The 22605-nt window shown below is 32.4% G+C and overlaps 1 long non-coding RNA gene across 2 annotated transcripts in view; it reads right to left on the reverse strand.

Annotated features, from left to right (window-relative positions):
- LOC117975628 (uncharacterized) overlaps positions 1-22605 on the reverse strand; it is a 698477-nt gene that overhangs the window by 153453 nt on the left and 522419 nt on the right. For both annotated transcript variants that reach the window (XR_010109635.1, XR_010109636.1), the window contains one exon: positions 3642-3770. This is a non-coding gene — a long non-coding RNA (uncharacterized LOC117975628). The remainder of the gene's footprint in view (positions 1-3641; positions 3771-22605) is intronic.

Raw genomic sequence — 22605 nt, forward strand, 5'->3', positions numbered from 1 at the left:
TGAATACAGAATCCTAGGTTTATGGGTTCTGTTTTTGGTTTTGTTTTAAATGTAATACAACATTTTGCTCCACTCTTTCCTGCCTTGCATGATGCATACTCTAAGTCACATCTTTGTTACTCTATAGATAAAGATGTTCCCATAACCTTGTCTTCTTTTACTTTTTTTAATTTTTAGTTTACACATAATAATTGTACATTATTTACAGAAAACAGAGTGATATTACTATATGCACATACACTGTGTCATCATAAAGTAAGGATAATTAGCATACTCATCACTTCATTTATATATGTTTGTGTTGTGAACATTGAAAATTCTTTCTTCTACCTTGCTGAACATATGCAATAAATAGTTAAACATATTTACTCTATAGTGATGCAGGACAACAGAATTCATTCCTCTTATCTAGCTGTAATTTTGTATCCATTATTCAATTTCTCCCTATATTCCCCTTTTCTTCCCCTTCCCAGCCCCTAATACCCACAATTCTATTCTCCACTGCCATGAGCTGAAACTTTTTTTGCTTACCTCTCACACAGGAGTGACAGCATCCAGTACTTAGTGTTCTGTGCCTGACTTATTTCACATATCATAATGTCCTCCAGGCTCATCCATGTTGTCATTAATGACACTATTTCATTCTTTTTTATTGCATATATATACTACATTCTTTTAATCAGTTTATCTGTGGATGGACATTTGGGGTGATTCTATATCTTAGCTATTGTGAATAGTGTTGCCATAAACATTGGGGTACAGGTATCCCTTTGACATACTGATTTATTTTCCTTTGCATAAATACTCAAGAGTGGGATTGCTGAATCATATGGTAGTTCTATTTTGAGTTTCTGAGAAGCCTCCACACTGTTTTCCCCAATGGCTATATTAATCTACATTCCCACCAACAAGGTATAAGGGGCCCCTTTTCTCCACGTCTTTGCCAGCATTTTTTTTTTTTTTTTGGTCTTTTGTGTAATCACTTTCTCTTTGGTTATTTCTTTTACCTCTGGCCGAGCAAAGATGAGATCTCACTTAGCATTTCATCATGAGAACTTTACTGGGTTCCTGGAAGTAAAAGACATTAAGACTGTGGCTGTCATAAGTTTCTCACTCTTATCTGAGTAGCTTCCAAGGATTCATCAAAACTGTTATTTAAATGTTTGTACCTGTTTATAGCGCCAGTGATTTCTGTTTCAGGTAAGCAGATCTCAACTGTGACTCTCTGGATTTATCTGTCTCACTAGATTAGGAGGTGGCTGTTTACCTTATTTTTCTGATAAGCCCAAATAAAATCATTGATGTTCAGTTTTTTGAGCATTTTCTCATTAAAATGATAGAAGTTGACCATTTCTTAGCACTTCATATGTCACAGCTGAAACTAGAAGATCCCATAGGCTTTTTTGTTTTTTTATTCTTCACTATACTTTCTTTTTTCATTTAATTGACTTTGATAACAGAGGCTTTGGTCTTGACATTTCATATTCACTATTTACATTCTATATGTTTATAATTTATATAATTTATCATTATTTCTTTAAATTTTTACTTTTGAAGTGCCTTCATGCTTATTTAATATTACAAAATATAAATGAAAATATTATCTTAATGTTGTTTCTAAACAACACAAAGATGTTGTAATATTTTAGTGCTCATTTTTACACTCAAAATTTATATGCTAACATGGTTCAATGTTATAATTATTTTCTTTATACCTGCATATGCTAAAATTTATAATCATAACTGCTTTAAGTAGACAGTGACGTTTTTATTTTTAAATATTTTTCTCATTATTTTTTCTTACATCTCAGATCATCTTGTTACAGTAGGTAGTCAGGCAAACAAGAGCTGGGCAGGAAAGGGCTCCCTCAACCCCCACCAGGAATGTCAGGTGACCATCAGGTGATGGTCAAGGGGTTGTTAACTGTCTCTCTAAAAGAATAATTAGTTGCAGCCAGTGCCAGGGAAAAGCAGTCTCCCAATAAATAAAAACATCTTAAACTGGTGATCAGCAGCTTTCTGATATGATCTCAGGAGTTGGGCAAGTGGGCTTGAGCATGCACGCTAAGAGGCAAAATATTAGAGCTTAACTGGTATATGACCTTCCTCTAGAAACAGTCTACTGGTGAGGGAAAAAAATCCCTCAGATGAGCATGTGCACAATTTCAGTAAACACATTGCGCATGCAGCCCCTCCCAAGTGTTGTGCATGCAGACAGCCCACTGCAAGGGACAAATCAGGGGAGAAGTGACACAATGCCCCAGGAGCATGCCAACATATAAAACCCCAAGTCAAAGATTAAATCATGTACGTGAATCTCTCAAGTCATCCACTTGACCCTCTTCCAAGTATATTTTACTTCCTTCTATCGCTACTCTAATACTATTTAATAAACTTTCACTCCTGCTCTAAAACTTGCCTGGGTCTCTCATTCTGTCTTAAACCCATTGGTCAAATTCTTTCATCTGAGGAGGCAAGAATTGAGGTTGCTTCAGATCCGTAAAGATTTGCTGCTACTAACAATCTTACTAGACAAATTTTTTATTCCCCTTAAGTTAGAAACAAGAAATACCTGTAATAAAATTTGATAAAAATGTATTCCTTCATTTTGATTATCTAAACACCTTTACTTCATATATAGGCTTAAAAGGAGAGTCAGAGGACTCATCCCAGAAGGGCAGAAATCTTTAGATGGCTACTAAAAATTAAATAAATAAAATGAAAATCAATGTGGTTATAACACTATTGAAGACTGAGTGGACCAAAGGGAGCCCCTGCTCATTCACCAACAAGGACAGGCCCCAGAGTTTTCTGCTTTTACCCTAGATTGAACACATCTAAGAAATTTAAGAAAAATCAAAAAGCAAAGATTACAATGAAAAAGCTGACATTGGTTGAGGCAACACTGAGGCAAGTTAGGATATTGATTGACAAAAGGGTCTGAGTCCCTAGGCTCAACCCTCCTCTGAGAGCCCAAATACTTTCTCACCAGAGGGTAAAATGGTCAAATGGTCTGGGGGTAGAGAAGAAAAATCTCTCAGACCAGAACACAAAAATGCAAGGGTTGATAGAATTATGAAGTTGGGATGTTTAAAGAAGTTTTATGTAAAGTAGTTATGACTCCTGGTTCCAGTTTCTCTCTCCAGGGGTCTATTACCTCCAAGAGAGCTCAAAACCATGAGTAATCAGTACTTATATGCCTTTCCTGGATGAGCCCTTTTAATTTGTTGGGGAGTTGCCTGTAGAGCCACTGCATATCACATGGGGTCAACTCCCCAGGCACTCCCAGTTGGGCCTCCATCACCCAAGGGCTTTCCTTCTGGAAGAAGCAAAATGCCCTTCTTTTTGAAGCTGAGAATCTCACTCTCTCATTTATCTATGAAAATGACAGTTCCCCATGCAAATGTGCAGACAAGCCAATAGAGATTAATTTTGGGAGATAAAGGTAAAGGAGAAGCCTTTTAGAATGCACCTTCAAACCAAACTTAGGCTCCTAAACTACTTCTTAGGAGCTAAAACAAAACAACACACACAAAACACACCAAAACAAACCAAACCAAACCAAAACAAACCAAAAACCAGCTCAGAATAAACCAAGGACCATCAGGCAAACAGGAGGTGCAGGGCTCAAGAGAACTTACCAGTTCCACGCATAAAGAAGCTGGAAGTCGAAGGGTTTTCAATGGGCCTATGACGGCACCTTACCTCCAGGTTCCAGTGACTCCTTGGCTGGGGGCCAGTACCAGGAGGTTCTAAGTCTTCTCTGAGGCCTAAATGTAAGCATAGGGAATCAATTATTGTTGATGAAAAAGAGTCAAACTCTGTTAAACATTTGAAGGGATTTATTCTGAGCCAAATATGAGTGACCAAGGTCAAAGGCACAGTCTCAAGAGTTTCTGAGAACGTGTGTCCAAGGTGGTTGAATTAAACTTGTTTTTATACATGTTAGAGAGACATAAGACATCAAGGAATACATGAAATGTATGCATTGATTTGGTCCAGAAAGGTGGGACAACTCAAAGTGGGGGCTTAGAGGTCACAGGTAGACTCAAAGATTTTTGATAGGCAATTTATTGAAAAAATTTAAGTTATTAAGTATTATCTGAAATCAAGAGATAGGAGTATCTGGGTATCTGGGTTGAAATAAGGGATTGTGGAGACCAAGATTCTGATCTTGTAGAATAGATGGTAAGTGTCTCTTACTAGTCTTTAAAAGGTGCCAGACTCTTAGTTAAATCTCTCCTGGATCAGGCAAATAGCTGGAAAAGGGAGAGCATTCTCTACAGAATGATTTTCCCCACAAGAGACAGCTTTGCAGGGCCATTTAAAAATATGTCAAAGGAATATATTTCGAGAGAAACTAATTTCTTTCAGGACCTGCCATCTGTCATGTGATGGTAAACTAGAGTCAGGTTGAAATTTGTCATCTCCACTGCTACAGAGTCTGTTTTGTCAGTCTTAAGATCTCTGTTTTAATGTTAATGCTGATCAATTATGCCTGAATTTTGAAGGGATGTGGGTATAATGAGGCATGTTCAACCCCATCTTCCCACTGTGGTCTGAACTAGTTTTTCAGATTTACTTTGGAATGCCCTCAGTCTAGAGAAAGACTATTCAGTGGGTTAGGGGGATTAGAATTTTATTTTTGGTTTACATTACAGAGAGAAGTGAACTTGCTTCCATAATGCCACCTTAGAACCAGCAGTCTTCCCAATTTAGTATTTTTTATCTATTCTGTTCATCATGAACCATTGTATTGTCATTGGCTACCTTCCTCTATGGCTAGAGTTACATTTGATTGGCTCCTCTTTCTTGGCTCTACCACTTGATAAGCTTTGATAAAGTGGATCTTTCCTGCAAATCTAGTTATGGTAATAACTTAAAGCTACTGCTATTTCCTAAGAGCTTTACTTTCCATTTTAGTTTCACTAAATTATGAAATGATGTCTGTAAATATTCAGTTTATTAAATTATCTTTAAATACACCTTTTGATGGTATCATCTGTTTCCTATCAGACCTGCAGGATTAATAAATAGGCTGACTACATTTTCATCAGGATTAAGTCAGACTAACTTAATATTTTATTAATTATATGATGCTGAGTGATTGAAAGAATTTGGGTAAATAGTTGCTGGGATTCTTTTTTTCTACTTGGAATATTAGCAGGAAATATGACAATAAGAGCTGTTCCAGTCACATTCCTCCTTTCTCTTCTTTAGCATTTCAACATGTAATAGGTAAAATTTAAGAGAAGGTAAAATAGTTTGAGTCCTAGAAACAGGTATGAACTGCTGCAGTTGGTTTTACATTAATCACCTTACCATAGAGTTAGAAACAAATAAATTCCTTACACACTGTCCTAATGAAGATATGTGGGTTCTGTACAGCTAAGATATAGTCCAAAAGAGGCTCTTAATGAACATCGTTTTATTATAAATCACATCTATACTGTGCCGGGGGATTGCAGACTTATGAGAATCTTCCACTCTAAGGTCATATGTCAATAAATGGAACACAAGGCACTTATTTCCAGTAGCTGTTAGTTTCCTTTGCACACATAAATACTACAATCCTTTTAAAATTTTTATTACAAAGTCCTAAATTCCATTGTTCAATGAAGTTACTTAGCAAGTGCTTCTGAAGCCCATTGGATAAGACAATGCTAATGATTCATTTCCATTCTACATTTTCAGGAGGAGATATTTGAAGTACATTTTATCTTTAATATGTTGAACACTTAAGACCACAGAAACAGAATTAAGAATAAAGCATTCCCAGTGCTTTATTTTACCAAAACACATTAAAAGTATAGCACTTAGTCTCTGACATAAATCATTATAGGCAAATTACTCATTGTCTCTACCTGGTAATGCATGGTTCTAATGGAATGTAACATAATTTGGTGAATCAGAGAAGTTACAGTGAAATGAAAGCTTAAAGAATTGATTACCAAGATAATGCATTTGTAAAATACATGTGTTTATACTATATACTAAAAGGTGACTAAATTACCATTAAAATAAAATATAATTTCCTCGGGGCCTCAATATTTATAGAGTTATAATACATTAATATTTTCAAATATTCTCAATATAACCTAAGCCAGTCATCTCTTGATTCTTAGGTTGGTGATGGCATTGGTTAATATGCTCTTTTACTTTCATTGTTACTGGGTTAAATGTCATAGTCACAGATGTGTGTTGTCACTTTCTCTAAATAAAATTCAGTAGCAGTAGCAATTATTTCCAAATAATATTGACCACATGCTAGAAATTCAGGAAAGAGGAGAAAAAAGGATGTAGAAAAAAACATGTAGGACAAGGAGAATTAATACAGGAGGCTGTGACACGTATCTCATATTTTTTGACATATACAGCAGTCACATTGGATCTCTGTCCACCGAAACATTGTTTTTCTTATTTTTTTAAAAAGTATTTCAATTTCTCTTTTTTTTAATTAGAGTGGCCTTTTTTGCATATTTCTCTCTCTCTCTGTCTCTGTGTCTCTCTCTCTTATTTTACTTGCATGAAATGTCTTCAAAGCCTTAAGCCCTCTCTCTCAAGCATCTTTGGAGTCTACTAGGCACTGTTCTGACACCTATGCCCAATTTTCTCCTTGATGTTCTTATTTTACAGAGAACGTGGTAGGTGCTCCTGCTCAGATTCACAATTTCCATATTTTAACCCCTTTCCACTTGTTGGTAAAAGCTCTCAAAAATTTGTTCCCACCATAGCCTCCTTTCTGAGAACTTCGTCCTTCTCCAACTTTCTGGGACTCCATCATTATGTCCTTTCTCTCAGATTTCTTCTCTGTGATATCTTAAATAACTGTACCTTTTTTAAAATAAAGTAAAACAACTTTTTTAAAAAAAGTCATCTCTGTTTTTTCGAAACTTGCAATGAGAGCTAGAATAAATTAGGTGTACATACCAGAGACTTTAAAAATGAACAATTGGAAAGTTCCACATATGTGTTCACTGTTCAACATACCAATTATAATTAATTGGTGTATGTAGTAAATCATACTCTTTCCTTTGGGTAGCCAAGACATTTATATAATGCTAGACCAATGGGTCTGAAATAGGAGACTTCAAGGTAGTCAAAGTATCTGATAATTGATTGAATTCTTTAGTAACTACTAAAGACTCATATAGTTTTGTTTTAATGTGCAAATACATCTTCTCTAAAAGGAGAACACTAAATGTATTTTAAAAGACCAGCTATGTTATGAAAGCTAATTTCTGCTTAAGCTTTCATAAATGTGAATACAATTACATATAACCAGGAAGTTCTACAAATTCTTGCATGTCCTCGATTAGTAATTAACATCTTATAATTAGTAATACTAAGTAATGATTTTCCATGATGAAAAACTTCAGAACCTGATATTTTTATCATGTTGGTAAAGGCAAAAAATTTTAAAGACAAGGTACAAGATTTTAATAGTTTAATTATTCGATTTGGCAGAATTTCTTTTTGTTTAGAAAACATTCATTTGACAAAAACATAGGCCATTGGTCATACACATATGCCTCTGCTTTGTTGTTAGAAAATACCTGGCTGTACCATACTGTTCTTGGCATCTTGGCCATTGATCAGAGTGAAGTGGGGTGACAAGGTCTGACTGTGTTAGGATTTAGTTGTATATGAGATGACAGTCATGTTTTCAAATAATAGAGTCTAAAACTGTGAAAGGAGAGAAAGAGTGTGGTGAGATCAAGAAGAGTAATGGCAAATCCATTCTGTGTTCATTATTGAACCTGGTCTTGATGGGGCAGATCTTCTGAGTAACCAGTTGACCGCAAAAGAGTCAAACACAAGTCATGTCCACATAACTGGGGATTAATTCAGGGTGTGTAGCTACCTTCTTGGATTTATCTTAATTCCAGCCCTAACAGGAATTCAGGAGTTAGCATGAAGTTAAAGATATATCTGTTTCTTTATTATCATCAATTTTGTTGATATCCATGACCCCTTGAGAAATGTTCTACATTTAATGATTAATGTGATTTCATGTAATTATTTATATACTTATAAATTATAAATGTACTAAATTGTACATTTCACACCTATAAATGTACTAAATTGTACATTTAACACATTTATAAATATGTTAAAATAAATTTATAGTAAAAGTATTATAAATTTACAAAATTAAATGTTTATTTATATTACTTTTTATTCCCAAATTCAGTGACCATTAAGAACAAGATATTTATTTTTGTTTTAAATCAATGAATTTATTTTTTAATAAGAAGTACAGGATTATAAAAGCATCAGGCTATAAGTAAACTGTTTTAAAAAAAAGAAGTAGCAAATTAATTCAAACTAGCCCCCTAGAAGTCATCGGTAAAATCATTTGACAAGTAGGATTCAAGACACTCATATAGATAAATGGAGAGAAAGAGAGAGAAATTGGCAGATGGCAGAAAAGTTATAATTAATGAGAACAAAATAAATGTATTTAAAAGTTTACATATTAATTTTCTTGATTATCAGAGTAGATAAATAAACAGAAAGAATTCCCAAAATGTATGTAAACATTGCTTCACCAGATAGTCTATCTGGTTCTTAAAATATATTCCACCACCATAATAAAAATTATTAAAAGCATAGATTTTATAATTTTAATATATTTTTTCCATGTTTCTATATTAAATATTTAAAATAGTTCTAAACTCTACTTTTAGAGAGCAATACTTAATTCCAAGGTTGAATGTTTTTATATTATTTTCTTCTTTGATATGGATTAGAAAAAGTGTATTCAAATTCTGCAATAACAAAATCCCATTTTTCAAAACTAGTTTTTGTTGAGATAAATTTTGTGCTCACCAGCAATATAATCATGGTCTCTATATAACTGTTTTGTTTTTATTTAACTTTTCTTCTTATCTATACTACTTTTGATTCATATTTTTCCATAAGGGGCTAGTTGTCAAATGCTCCATGATAGAAGTATTGCCTGTAAAACTGGAAACAGATGGTTTTTATTGCATTTCTTGGTTTTTAAAAGTTGAGTGAAAGTCCAAAGCCAACTAACAGTCTGCTATGGAAGACTAGATATAGACATTTATCTCTTCTATCATAGAAACTTACCGCTATAAACAATAGAAACAATAGAAATATAAAAAATAGAAATAAAAGATCAAGAACCCAAGTAAGTGGAAGATTGCTGAAGAGGTGTCATGAGAATTTTAGAAGCTAGAAAGTGGATATGCAATGTTATCTGATACCAGAGAAAGATATGATCGAAGCTGGCAAGAAGTAAAGAGCCTAGAAAGTGAGGCACTTTAAGCAACAAACAGAGATAATCTCCCCAACCCTCGAGTGTTCTGAACTAACAAGTATCAAGTTCTTATTTATAAAGCTTTGCCTTTGGAGTTGCAATGAAACTAGACAGAATTTTTTTTCACAAGTTTCATTATTAAAACATCATGTTGTACAGCTTAAATACACCTAATAGAAAATAAATTTAAAAGGCTATCTGGGGATAAAATACTTTAATGAAATACTTTAATGAAAGTTGTTACAGTTTTTGAACATTGAAGTTAACATAAAAATACTGCATGTTCATGGATAAATACTATAGCAAAATTGCCATCATTAAATACAATACCAAAGTGATATTAATTCTATCTGGAAGCAATTTACAAATTCAATTTAATTATAATTAATATTCTCATAGGGATTTTTATATGAAAATTATCATAAGGTTTTCTTTTTTCATTTTTGCCTTTCTTCATTTGATTGAAAAATTGAATGAAAATGCAAAGGAAACAAGTTCATCTATGCTTTCCTATTGACCATACATCTTTTTCCCCATGTTTCAGATTCTAAAGCAAATTGTGCAAATTTTCATTTTTTAAATAAATTGTTTAAAAAAAGTTTTAAAAAAGATTGGTTAGATTTCTAATCACTATCCTCTAAACCACTTATCCAAGTGAAAATAAATCTAGCATAATTTAGTGGCTTGTTTTACATAGATTTATGTATACTTGGGGAAGGAATTTATTTGGAGAAATATTAAACAGAAGACACCAGTTGGCAGCCAGGTGTTACGTACTAGACTAGTATTTAGGATTCACTTCTTGAAAAACTGAATTCTTCATGTAAAAAGATATTGGCCAAAATGGGTTTGAGGGCAATTAAAATGCTGTGTAACAATGCCTCTGACAGCATATAAATGCACTATTAATTTTTATAGTGTTTCTGTTGTATTGTATATATAGATGGAGAATCAGAGATGAGTAACTTTGAGATAATAATATCCAACATTAAAGACAGAAAATAATTTTGTTTATGCCTATGATTTAGCAGTTTGATGTAAGGCAATAAAAGAATCAAACAAAATGGAAAACAAACAAAATTTTCATGAAATTTACTGCAGAGAATTTTTAAAAATTTGAGAAAAAGCATTTTGGAAATTGTTTTCCTGAGGCATCTGCAATTTCATAAGGTGCCTGTGTCAGGGTCCAAGAGCTCAGAGGTTTTTATAGTGACGTGAAGCTATGAAACCATTGTTGTTGAGCTACCAGAGAGTAGCCAGTACAGTAAAGCTCAGAGGTGGTCACATTTAGAATGAAGTTCATTAAATAAGAGAAATCTGCTGCCATTTTTAGATTAAGTACTTTAATAACAAAATATAAATCTAAAAAATGCACAAAGAGAAAACCTGCAATAATATAATGTGTTATTAAAATGCCAGAATATCTTAAGATCAAGATCTGTCATTGACTTCAAAAACAATATTTTGATACTTATAGAATAAACTTTTCCTCCAAATTATCCTTTGTGAGAAATGTCATGGTCACACTGTAGAAATGATGTGAGCTGGGAAATATTAGTGTGGCCATCTTCGGAAAATACAGCGTGCCACACAGAACAAAGCCACACTAACAGGCAATATTTCTTGAGAAACACCTCTTGGAAACTAGTGAAAATTAAAACTTGGCCATAAGTTGACAGATGGCAATTGGTTGAATTTGAATTTAGTGAACAAAATAGATTCTTAGCAATCAATCATAAAATCAAGTTTGTGAATAGAACATTATTAAGTAGAATTGATATATTTAGAATCAAGGTCTGAGTAAGTCCCAAAGGCCTGAGTCGTTTGCATTAACAGAGGGCCCACACCTTGTTATGGTATTATGTGTCAATTAAACTAGGCTATAGTACCTACACTTATTCAATCACTACACCAATCTAGGGTTTTGTCATCAAGGTATTTTGTCAAGGTGGTTAACTTCTATAAGCAGTTGACTTTAAGATTATCTTCAATAATGTAGATGAGCTTCATCCAATTAGGTAAGGTCTTACAAGCAAAAAAAAAACAAATGAAGTTTCTGTAGAATAAATTTATTTTAAAGAATGAGCCCATGGAATCATGGGACTAACAAGCTGGAAATTCTTAAGGGAGTCCAGCAGTCCGGGAACTCGGGAATAATTATACATTCTTGAGGTAAAATTCCCTGAGGCTTTTCAACTGATTGGATTGCTTGTGCTTCTCTGCAGAACTCACTGATATACATTTACAGTGTCTCAACTTTTGCAGAAGTATTATACAATGGGAAAGAAATGGTTGAACAGCCATCTAGACTCTCCCCCTTTACGGTGAGACCTCGCCTTGAATAAAAAGCAGGTAGCTTAATAAATCTTGATACAAATAGTTGATACAATTCCTTTCAGAATTCCTAAAGGAAGTTCCTAATCAATAGGGTAAATGTTTTCAGCGGAGTGTGCCTAGGATTACCTTTGCCTAGAATTACATCTGCTAAACAAACATAGAATCTGGTAATTGAAGGGGCAAGAATTATTGGGGAATTTTATGGCCGCAATAAAATAATCTAAGAAAAAATTGAGATAAACAACAAAAATGTGACTTTTTATTCCAACTTGGAAAAGCCAATCTTAATCTAGTTCATGGTGCATCCTAAAACAAGAATAGATTTGGGGAGCATAATTTGCGCTATTTCTCTGTCTCACCTGTGGCTTACAGTTTTTTGTACTCCTAAATAACTGTCAAGAAAGGTTAATATTGCTAAATTATCTGATCCATGTAAGTCTAATTTGACAATCCAGCTCTTTAGACATTAAAAAAATCCAATTATTTAATTCAGAAATTTTGAAATATATGGATATATATGAGAAAATTAAAATTCCCTGTAATTCTATTTTTATGATGCAATTCTGTATTATAATTAATGTTACCTTATTTCTCTTGTTCTTTCAAATACTATACCAATAGCATTATGCAACGGTCAGTATTCTGATAATCAGACATAATCGTTGGAGACAATATGAGACAAGTCTATTACTAAATGCCTTCTAAATTTCAGATTTAAGAAGCAAAATAATTTATAATTTATGATGATTCATCCATTTAAATCCAACATTTTGATGGAGTTATACAATAGTCTCTTCATCTTCTCATGCTTGTTCTATATTCTTTTTTTTGAGACAGAGTTTCGCTCTTTTGCCCAGGTTGGAGTGCAGTGGCCTGATCTCGCCTCACTGCAACCTCCGCCTTCGAGTTTCAAGCGATTCTCCTGCCTCAGACTCCCAAGTAGCTGGGATTACAGGCACCCGCTACCATGCGCAGCTATTTTTATTTTTATTTTTTTCTATTTTTTGTAGACACGGAGTTTCACCCTGCTGGCCTAGGCTGGCCCAAAAATCCTGACCTCAGGCAAGTGCTGGGATTACAGGCGTGAGCCACCCCACCTGGCCCTATATTCTTAAAATGTATGCTAATATTCAGGTCCTCTCTACCCTTGCAACTCATTAATATGTTTAAAATTAATCTAGGTATCAATTAAAATTCATTATTTTTATAAATAATTTTAAGATTAAATACATAATGTGAATTAATTATTTCATTATCCAAGTTTTTCTCATTTATAAACATTATGTATGCCTTTCTGAAATACTCATCGGGCTTTTTTTCTTTTTATTTTCCTTTTGTGGGGCTTGCTTAATAATTAGAAATTAAGAGTAGATACATTTATTTTTCAAAGTTAAACTCATACTAGACATAACAAATACTTTAAAAATGTTTAGTATTTTATAAAATATATTTATGTGTATTTAATGAGAATATATCAAAAATGAATATATATTTAGTCAAAAGCAGGGATGAGAAACAAACTATCACTTGCTGAATATTTTTTCATTTCTATAGAAATTATAAATATAATACCCAATTTTTTGTTGTCCATAAGTAATGTTAGCTGCCTTCGTTATTTGCTTATAGGTCTGCAGACACTTATTAATAGTATATTTAACTAGATATAGATAAAACTGCCAAATAATTATATAAGAAGTAAAAACCAAAATTGAGAAAGAATACTACTTTTTGTTGAACAGCATTTTTCTGAATTCAATGTGGTGACTATATTTTTTATTGCTGTTCATAATTAAGGAAACTATATTGTTTGATATTTTTGCATAAATAATGAGAAAAGCAATGTAGTTTTCTATTCTTAAGCATATGCTCCACATTTTTTCTCTAAACTGATTTCTGAATAGAAGATCCCACTTATACACATGTTATATGTAGCATGTCAGTTTTATTTAAAAAATACATATGGCTCTCATAGCATTGTGAAATGTATATTTTGGATTAGTGAATATTTTAATAAGCCTTGCTATTATTCTACTCACAAAGCAGAATTACTTTTTAAATAAAATTATGTGCAAAATAAGATCTTGAAAACAGGATAGGGCAGTGATATTGATGTTGGAGGTAACTGATCCACTCTACAGTTTACAAAGGTAAAGCAGTCTAAGTGGCAGGACATTTTCATAATAATGCATCATTCTAGGAACACATATTTAGATAATTACTTTACCCAATTTCAGTAATTCACTTTGAAAAAAACAAAGACCAAACAACAAAAAAACTATGTTACTTTTACTTCAAATCAAAAATTGAGGCAGAATCTTTTACATTTGGTCTTGCAAAATAAAGATTTTATCTACCTATGAATGTAACTATTTCTATTTGAATAGTAGTGATTGCATTGTGTACCTTTATGGGACACAGTATATGCATTAACATACGAATTGAAGATCTGCAAATCAACAATACAAATTAGAGAAGATTGCCCAGGATGATTTTGAGGAGAATGTTGTGAATAGTTTAACCCATCTTTTCTTTTATATATAGCCAAAATTTTACATTTTTGCGGCCAGTAATTTGATAGATACAGACCTATAAAAATGACAAGCTCACATGTACCAGTGAGTTGCTTTCCAACAACAGTTTGTCATCTCTTTAAAAAGGAACAAGAAAATAACTCTTCTGAAAAAACATTAAAAATGTAGATTTTGTTACAAGGCAAAAACATTTTTTGCATATATGGAATAACAATTTTAGTTATCTCAAAATCTATTCATGGTTTATAAAAATGTTATGCTTTTTGTGCTTGCTAAGCTATTTGCTGCATATATTCAGTATATGTCATTGCTCTTCAGCTAAAATTAATTATTAATAATTTTATCACTTTGCTCAGTGACATGGGTTGGCTGTGCTCCCACCCAAATATCATCTTGAATTGTAGCTCCCATAATTCCCATGTGTCCTGGGAGGAAGCCAGTTGTCAGTAATTGAATCATGGGGTTGGGTTTTTCCCCTGCTGTTTATGTGGTAGTAAGTCTCACTAGATCTGATGCTTTTATAAAGCTTCCCTGCACATGCTCCCTTTTGCCTGCCACCATCTAAGATGTAATTTTGCTCCTCCTTTGCTTTCCGCCATGATTGTGAGGGCTCCCCAGTCATGTGGAACTATGAGTCAATTCATTCTCTTTCCTTTATAAATTATGCAGTCTTGGGTATGTCTTTATTAGTAGCATGAAAACAAACTAATACACTCAGGTTGTCAAAATATAAAAGTATATTTATAGTTATACCTATTGAGATGATTAAGACATCAGTTAAATACAGGTATGTGTCCATTTAGGTATATTTACCTAAAAAAACTTTTAAAGACAATGTTAACTATTTGCATAAATTATATTCTCATATTGTACTGAGTAATAATGGCTTTTGTCATCTTTTAATGAATACAACAGAAATCATATGTTCGGCTATGTTTTTGCATTGGGAATCACAAATGCCTAAACATTGGCCCTGATCTCTTGTTCCTTCAGGATTTGGCTGCCTTGATTCTTCTCTTTTGCCTAGAGATATCATTTTATTTTCAGTTTTATTCAAGTTTATTTGTGATTCTGAAATGCTATATAATAATGGAATAGAATAGATCCTTTGAAAATGGTCTACACATATATTCATATTTAAGTTACATAGTATATTCCAAACCAGATTTAAAAGATTGGAAATTAAAAAAGATATTCCATGAGATATTACACATCATGTGCTAGACACTATTCTAAGTATTTTTCCTCAAGTAAATCACTTAATCACTGCAACATGTTATTAATTATTATGATTCCAAATTTTTTACAAAAAATTTTTAAATTTTCTTAAATTTTTTTCTTTCCAACTTTTATTTAGGTTTAAGGGGTATATGTGCAGGTTCATTACATGGGTAAATTGCATGTCTCAGGGGTTTGGTGTAGAGATTATTTCATCACGTGGGTAATGAGCACAGTACCCGATAGGTAGTTTTTCAACATTCACCTTCCTCCCATCCTCCACCCTCAAGTAGTCCCAGGTGTCTATTTTGCCCTTCTTTGTGTCCATGTGTATACAACGTTTAGCTCCCACTTGTAAGTGAGAAATTGCAGTATTTGGCTTTCTGTTTCTGTGTTAATCCGCTTAGGATGATGGCTTCCAGCTCCAACCATGTTGCTGCAAAGAATATTATTTTATTCATTTTTTATGGTTTCATAGCATCCCGTTGTGCATTTGAACCCCATTTTGTTTATTCAGTCCACCACTGATGGGCATCTAGGTTGATTCCATGTTTTTGCTATTGTGAATATTGCTGTGATAAACACACAAGTGCAGATATCTATCCAACAAAATGATTTATTTTTCTTTGGGTATATACCCTGTAATGGCATTACTGGATCACATGGTAGTTCTATTTTCAGTTCTTTGAGAAATCTCTATCCTGTTTTCCATAGAGATTATACTAATTTGCACTCCCAACAGCAGTGTATAAGGGTTCCTTTTTCTCTGCATCCTCTCCAACATCTGTTATTTTTTTTACTTTCTAACCATAGGCATTCTGACTGGTGTGAGATAATATCTCATTGTAGTTTTAATTTGCATTTCTGTAATGATTAGAGATTTTGAACATTTTTTCATATGCTTGTTGGCCATGGATGTGTCTTCTTTTGAGAAGTGTCTGTTCATGCTCTTTGCCCATTTTTTTTTTTTTGACGGAGTCTTGCTCTGTTGCCCAGGCTGGAGTGCAGTGGTGTGATCTCTGCTCATTGCAGCCTCCGCCTCCTGGGTTTGAACTATTCTTCTGCCTCAGCCTCCCAAGTAGCTAGGACTACAGTTATGCACCACCACACCTGGCTAATTTTTGTTTTTTTTTTTTTTTTTTTTTTTTTTAGTAGAGACAGTGTTCTGCCATGTTGGCCAGGCTGGTCTCGAACTCCTGACCTCAGGTGATCCACCCACTTTGGCCTCCCAAAGTGAAGGGATTACAGGTGTGAGCCACTGTGCCTGACCTCTTTGCCTATTTAAAAAAACAGGGTTGTTTTTGTGTTTTGCGTGTTTTTTTTTTAAGTTCCTTATAGATTCCAGATATTAGACCTTTATTGAATGCCTAGTTTGCAAATGGTTTCTCCCATTCTGTAGGTTGTCTGTTTACTCTGTTAATAATATATTTTGCTGTGAGGAAGCTCTTTAGTTTAATTAGGTGTAACTTTTCAATTTTTTTTTGTTGCAATTGTTTTTAAAGTCTTTGTCATGAAATCTTTGCCAGGTCCTTTGTACAGAATGGTATTTTCAATTTGTATATTAGAAAACAGAAGCAGAGAGATTTTGTTTTTTCTTCAGTCTCACAAAACTATATAAATCACATATTATGTTAGCAAAGGCAGTCTATCTCTGAAGTATATACATTATAAAGTTAAAAAGAATTCAAATAAAATTAGCATGCGATATTTGTGACTAGGCAAGAGAAAATTTAAACAAGACATAAAAAGCAAAAGAAATAAACTTTGCTAAACTTAGTTACATCAAATTTAATTTTCTAACTCACTATAAACATTGTTAAAAGACAGGCAACAGACTGAGAGAAAACATTTGCCACATGTTTAACATGCAGAGAATTGATATCCTCTGGATATATATATCCAACAATGCAAATGTTGGATATAAATATATCCAACAATGCAAATTAGGAAAATAAAAAGCAACCCAATTACATAATTGGGAAACAATTATGAATGGAAGCCAATTAAATAGGAACAAAAATTGCCAATAAAAAGGTGTATCATCTCATTAATAGAAAGAAATGCAGATTAAAACGTTATTAGCATATTCTAGCCATCATCTTTTAATAATGCCAAATGTTGTGGAGAGTGGAAATTGAGATCACTCCACAGAAAGTACTTTGAAAAAAACTAATACATCGAAATATGCATTTTTAAAATACCTTAGCACTTATTTTCTTTTATTTATTTTCTAATAATTCTTCCTAATGTTCATGATAAAGTATGTACACTAATGCCCAAGGAAACATTTTTTTTCTAATAGTGAAAAAACTAAGAAAGCATAAGTGTACATTATTAGAAAATTATTAAACAAACTTAGGGTATAACCATATTGTGAAATGCAATGCAGAAAGGTCTTCACACATATATAACATATATAATATATATGCAATGTATAGATATATATTTGAAATATTGAATATATTCCAAAAAATATAGACTAAATTTAAAATATAACACCAATTTTGCAAAACAAAGCACACACTTGCACCAGTAGCATGGATTTCTACTCTTAAATATGTGCACATACACACATAAGGTTAAAACATGTGTATATGCATATAAGCAGATAACAGTAATACCTACCTGGAGGAGAAGAGAAAGGCTGTAATTAGAGCTGTCAAAAGAGACTTCAGCTTAAGTGTACCATTTTAATTTCATAATAAATAATCACATTAATGTTATATTCAATATTAACATTGGAGAGAAAATCACTAAAATAAAAACATTCTCCCTCACAATAATATAATTTAATGATTTGAGAAGAAATTGATTTATGAAGTTAAGTAAAAACATCTGTACTGCACAGTTAGATAGTATGACATTCAAACCCATGCCATGTGTTCAAGTTTATGACTCTGACTCTTGAATGCACGTAATATTTCTGGTTTCACAGAGATTCCCAATGAGCTCCTGCATCTCATAAATTATATAATTGTATCATCTCTTAATTCTTCAAAATATTTGACAATACAGTCCATATCTCATCAATTAAGCCAGATAGTCATATAAATAATTGATCCTAATTCCTTCAATGTCTTTCTCAAAGAACAGGATTGATTTTTTTAGGAAAATACTTGCTGGTTGGATGAAAGTATAACATAGTGGCAGTGTCTCCTAAATATATACATAACTAGTAAACAACAAAAATTATATATAATGTTCTTACAGAATATGTGCTCAATTCTCAAGCCATTGAAAAATAGAAGAGTTCAAACTGAAGTCATTTTGCCACATATAGTTTCCTTGCATGATTTCCCTTCCCCTTCCAGTGTTTAGACATAGCCTTCATCACTGTACAAATATAAGAATCACTGGCATTAATTTATCATTTTTTAATCAGTACATATTTTATCCTAAGCTATTAAATTTGTATAATTTATATATTCTTAGTTTTCTTTTTATCTTAAGTAACACTTTAAAGTCAGTTGATCATTTTTGCTTTAAAATAATTCAAGTAAATCTTACATAACTAAAACATACAACAAAAAGAATCCAATTTTTCTACAGAAATCCTTTGTTAGGTCATTCTCTATTAACTTGAGGTGAATACGAATGAAAGAGAACAGGTTGCATTATTAAAAATCAATCCCATTATGGACTACGGCACCATATTTTTTGTAATGCCATCTTGATATTATGACTGAGAAAAAGAAAACTCTAAACAAACCTAAACACATTTTAAGCAGTTGTAGAGTAGTTCGCTGTTGAGTTTACAGGAGAAATAAGTCAAAAATATTATTTAATGCATCATAGTTAGTGTCAATGTATTTACTATTTATTTAAACATGTTGACATTTGTATTTTCTCTAAAATTAAATGTAGTAGGTATTTAGGATGCAATGAATTTAAAACTTGGTGACTCAGAGAAGAGATTACAAAACATGAATATAAAATGTCCATATGTGCCAATGTTTTAATATAAAAGTTGATTAAAATTAAAACAAATACTATAGATCGAGGGCTTTATTCTTTAAAGGAAAGTCTATTTAGAGAATTGCAAGATATTGGTATTAGTTGTTGAGGAAATTGGAACACAGTGTAATATATATAACTGATAAAAAATTTATGATGAAATAAAAGCAGCACAGCCGTTGACATTTTATAAGTGAATGCAAATATTTAGAAAAATGAATACTTTTATATATATCACTTTCTATCTTTTAATATCCAAAACACAACATTCGCTACTCCAACTTTTGGTAAAGAGCACTATTATAATTGATATGATATAGATTAACAATACCAAAAGTACTATCAAACATGTACTTCAGTCGACTTTATAGTATCACATTGATTGTTGGCAATAATAACTACTTATCTACCTACCTAAATTATTTTATTTCTATAAGGATTTTTTTCAATTTGGTACCAATTATTATCATTGGCTAATGTTATTGTCATAGACTTGTAATCAATTTAAACATCCAGATCCCAATTGTTCAGTTTAAATTAATACATTTTGTGAAAAATGACTAAAAACTTCATCTCTTGTTCTTAACCAATTAATTGATCACTTGGGCCCCTACTTAGTATTTTATTAGTAGCTAAATATTCATAAATATATTTTCAAATGACTTAGTACTTAAATTTTAAAGCATTTCTACAACTCTTGTCTTCTAAACAACACTGTGTAATTATTATTATCAGTCCTTTACAAATCATAGTAGACACAATTATTGTTCAGCAAGTAACATTCCTTTCCTCCATCTTCATCTCTGTGGGAGGAGCTCTCTTCCTTCACTGAAGCTGGATTCAGTCATTAATTTGCTTTGACCAAAGAAGGGCCACGGATGTGGTGCAAGCACAGACTTGAAATGCACTCACAGGTTTGGACTTTTCCTTCATTTCTGCTTCCACTGTCATGAGACAAATCTACTTCAAATAGCTTCTGGAGGAAGAATGCTAGACCTCTGGAGCAGACTTGGATCCACCTTCTCTTGGGAACCAAGTCTGGCTGAATGCAGCCTAGATGGACTTAACACAAGCCAACACAGCAATGTAAGTTAAAAATAAATAATGATTGTTTTATGTCACTGAAATGTTGTTGCTTGTACACAACAAAAGCTGACCCAAACAGGTTATACAAATTACTTAAAGGAAGTAACTTTCTTTATATTATACATGTTATTAGAGAGCCAACTCCTTTTTGCTTTTTAAATTAAACTAGAGGCTGTTTTTTGGCATTAGCATTATAAATTACAAGCAAGACTTAAGCATATATTTATCACTGAATATAATACATGAAAATTATAAAGACAAATTTAACTGTTAATACTGTGGATTGGAGTAGACACGTATAGATATATAAAGGGTATCAAATAGAATGAGCATGTAAAACCATGTTTTGGTATTTACGTTTCAATAATTGATACTCTTCACTAACAAATAACTGCGTGCTCACTATTTGCATTTCCCTTGAAGACTATCAGCATAGCTATTTATCTACCAACGTAGATTTCTCTGATCTCATAGCCCATGTACTCAACGACTATGCAATATCACTAATCATATTTTGTAGGAAAGAATATTAGAGAGAACTCACAATTTTCAAAATTTTGCTTCTTCCATATAAATATGCACCTGTAATTTCTTCCATGTCTAATAATTTTGCTTCTATTAGAATCAAAATATCTTGAAATAAGGATTAGATAATAGAGTACTCTCTCTAATAGCCTCTCATTAGTGCCTATTGAATCAACTGCTGAGTTAGTCCTGTGTAATCATATTAAAAGTGCCTAACAGTAACCTGTAATTATCTAAAAGCTGTAGTGAACAAAAAGAAATTAACAATAGTCAGAGATACTTCTGACTGTAAAGAAATACATGACTAAAGGACATTTAGGATATTCAGATGTAATATACATATTGAAGTCAACTCAAAGCAAGTTTTGGCTACTCAGCTTGCAAGGACATCACACATGTAGTTACTTTGAATAGTTTTAATGACCCATGGCTAAAGTCCTTATTCCTAGAAATTAAACAAAAGGTACAACATACTGTTGGCAAAATAAAAAAGGAACAGCAACTAAAAGTGATGAAAATGGTAATTTCCATTTATAATTTAAACAATTTCCTGATTGCATTTTTATGTTTAGGTAAGTGATGACAGTTTCTTTCAGCAAAAGCAACACGGAATATTTTAAACCATGGCACATGCTCTAATTTTCAGAGCATGAGAGAGAATGACTGGGTTTTGTATTTTATACAAATTAATTATTAATAGTCGAGTAACATTTATTATTTTTATGCTCAATAATTAATGTCAAAACTGTTGTTGAAAAAGTATTTCTCAGATTTTTTCCAGTTCATAGGAGGTCACTATCAACACGGATAAGTCTGCCCATTCTTAATGCAAATACTTTGTAAGAATTCCCAAATACCTATCTCCATGAGTAAACTAAGAAGCATTCAAATCAACTTTTTGTGTTTCATGGAAATAGGAATTAAAAATGCTTACATTTTTGCATGCCCTTTACTAAATAATAATTTGAAAATAAAGTTTAAATTAGTAGTGTTTTATATTGTGTTTGCCATTTAGTAAGCCACTTGATAAACTTTGTTTTCTCTTGTTATATCTTCAGGAGCAAACAGCTTCATTGATAAGTATATATTTTAAATGTGAATCGTAGAAATGGAAAGTAATAAAAAAGAGATCACACATAGATAGCTTTAGTCTCTTTTTATTAAATTATCTAAGAAATATGATATTACTCAGAGGACTAAATGTATAAACACGAATGGCTTACCACATCAGCTAGAAGGCAGTTAGACTCATTATGGCCAGAACTATGCTAAACGACTTGCACACATTACACATATGATACTTAAAACAAAGAAGGTTATATTGTAATTACCATGTTAGAAATGAGATGATCTCATGCTGTGAAATTTCACTAAATTTAAATTACTCAACCTCCCCAATTTAAAAATGGCAGCATTTAAATGCAAATATACATTTGTCTAATCCCAAAGCCCATGCATTTAATTACTATGCAATATCAGTAATCATGTTTGGTAGGAAAGAATATTAAAGGAAAACTATTAACTTTGTCAGATTTTATTAGTATAGAATTAAGGGAAAACAAAATGAGTTTTAAATGGTGTGAATTAATGTACCAGTGAAGGGTAGTCAACATTACAGGAGTATGAAAAGCGCATTATAGTTGTGATCAATAAACTAGCAGAGCATTA

The sequence above is a fragment of the Pan paniscus genome, chromosome 14 (assembly GCF_029289425.2).
Source record: "Pan paniscus chromosome 14, NHGRI_mPanPan1-v2.0_pri, whole genome shotgun sequence".
NCBI lineage: Eukaryota > Metazoa > Chordata > Mammalia > Primates > Hominidae > Pan > Pan paniscus.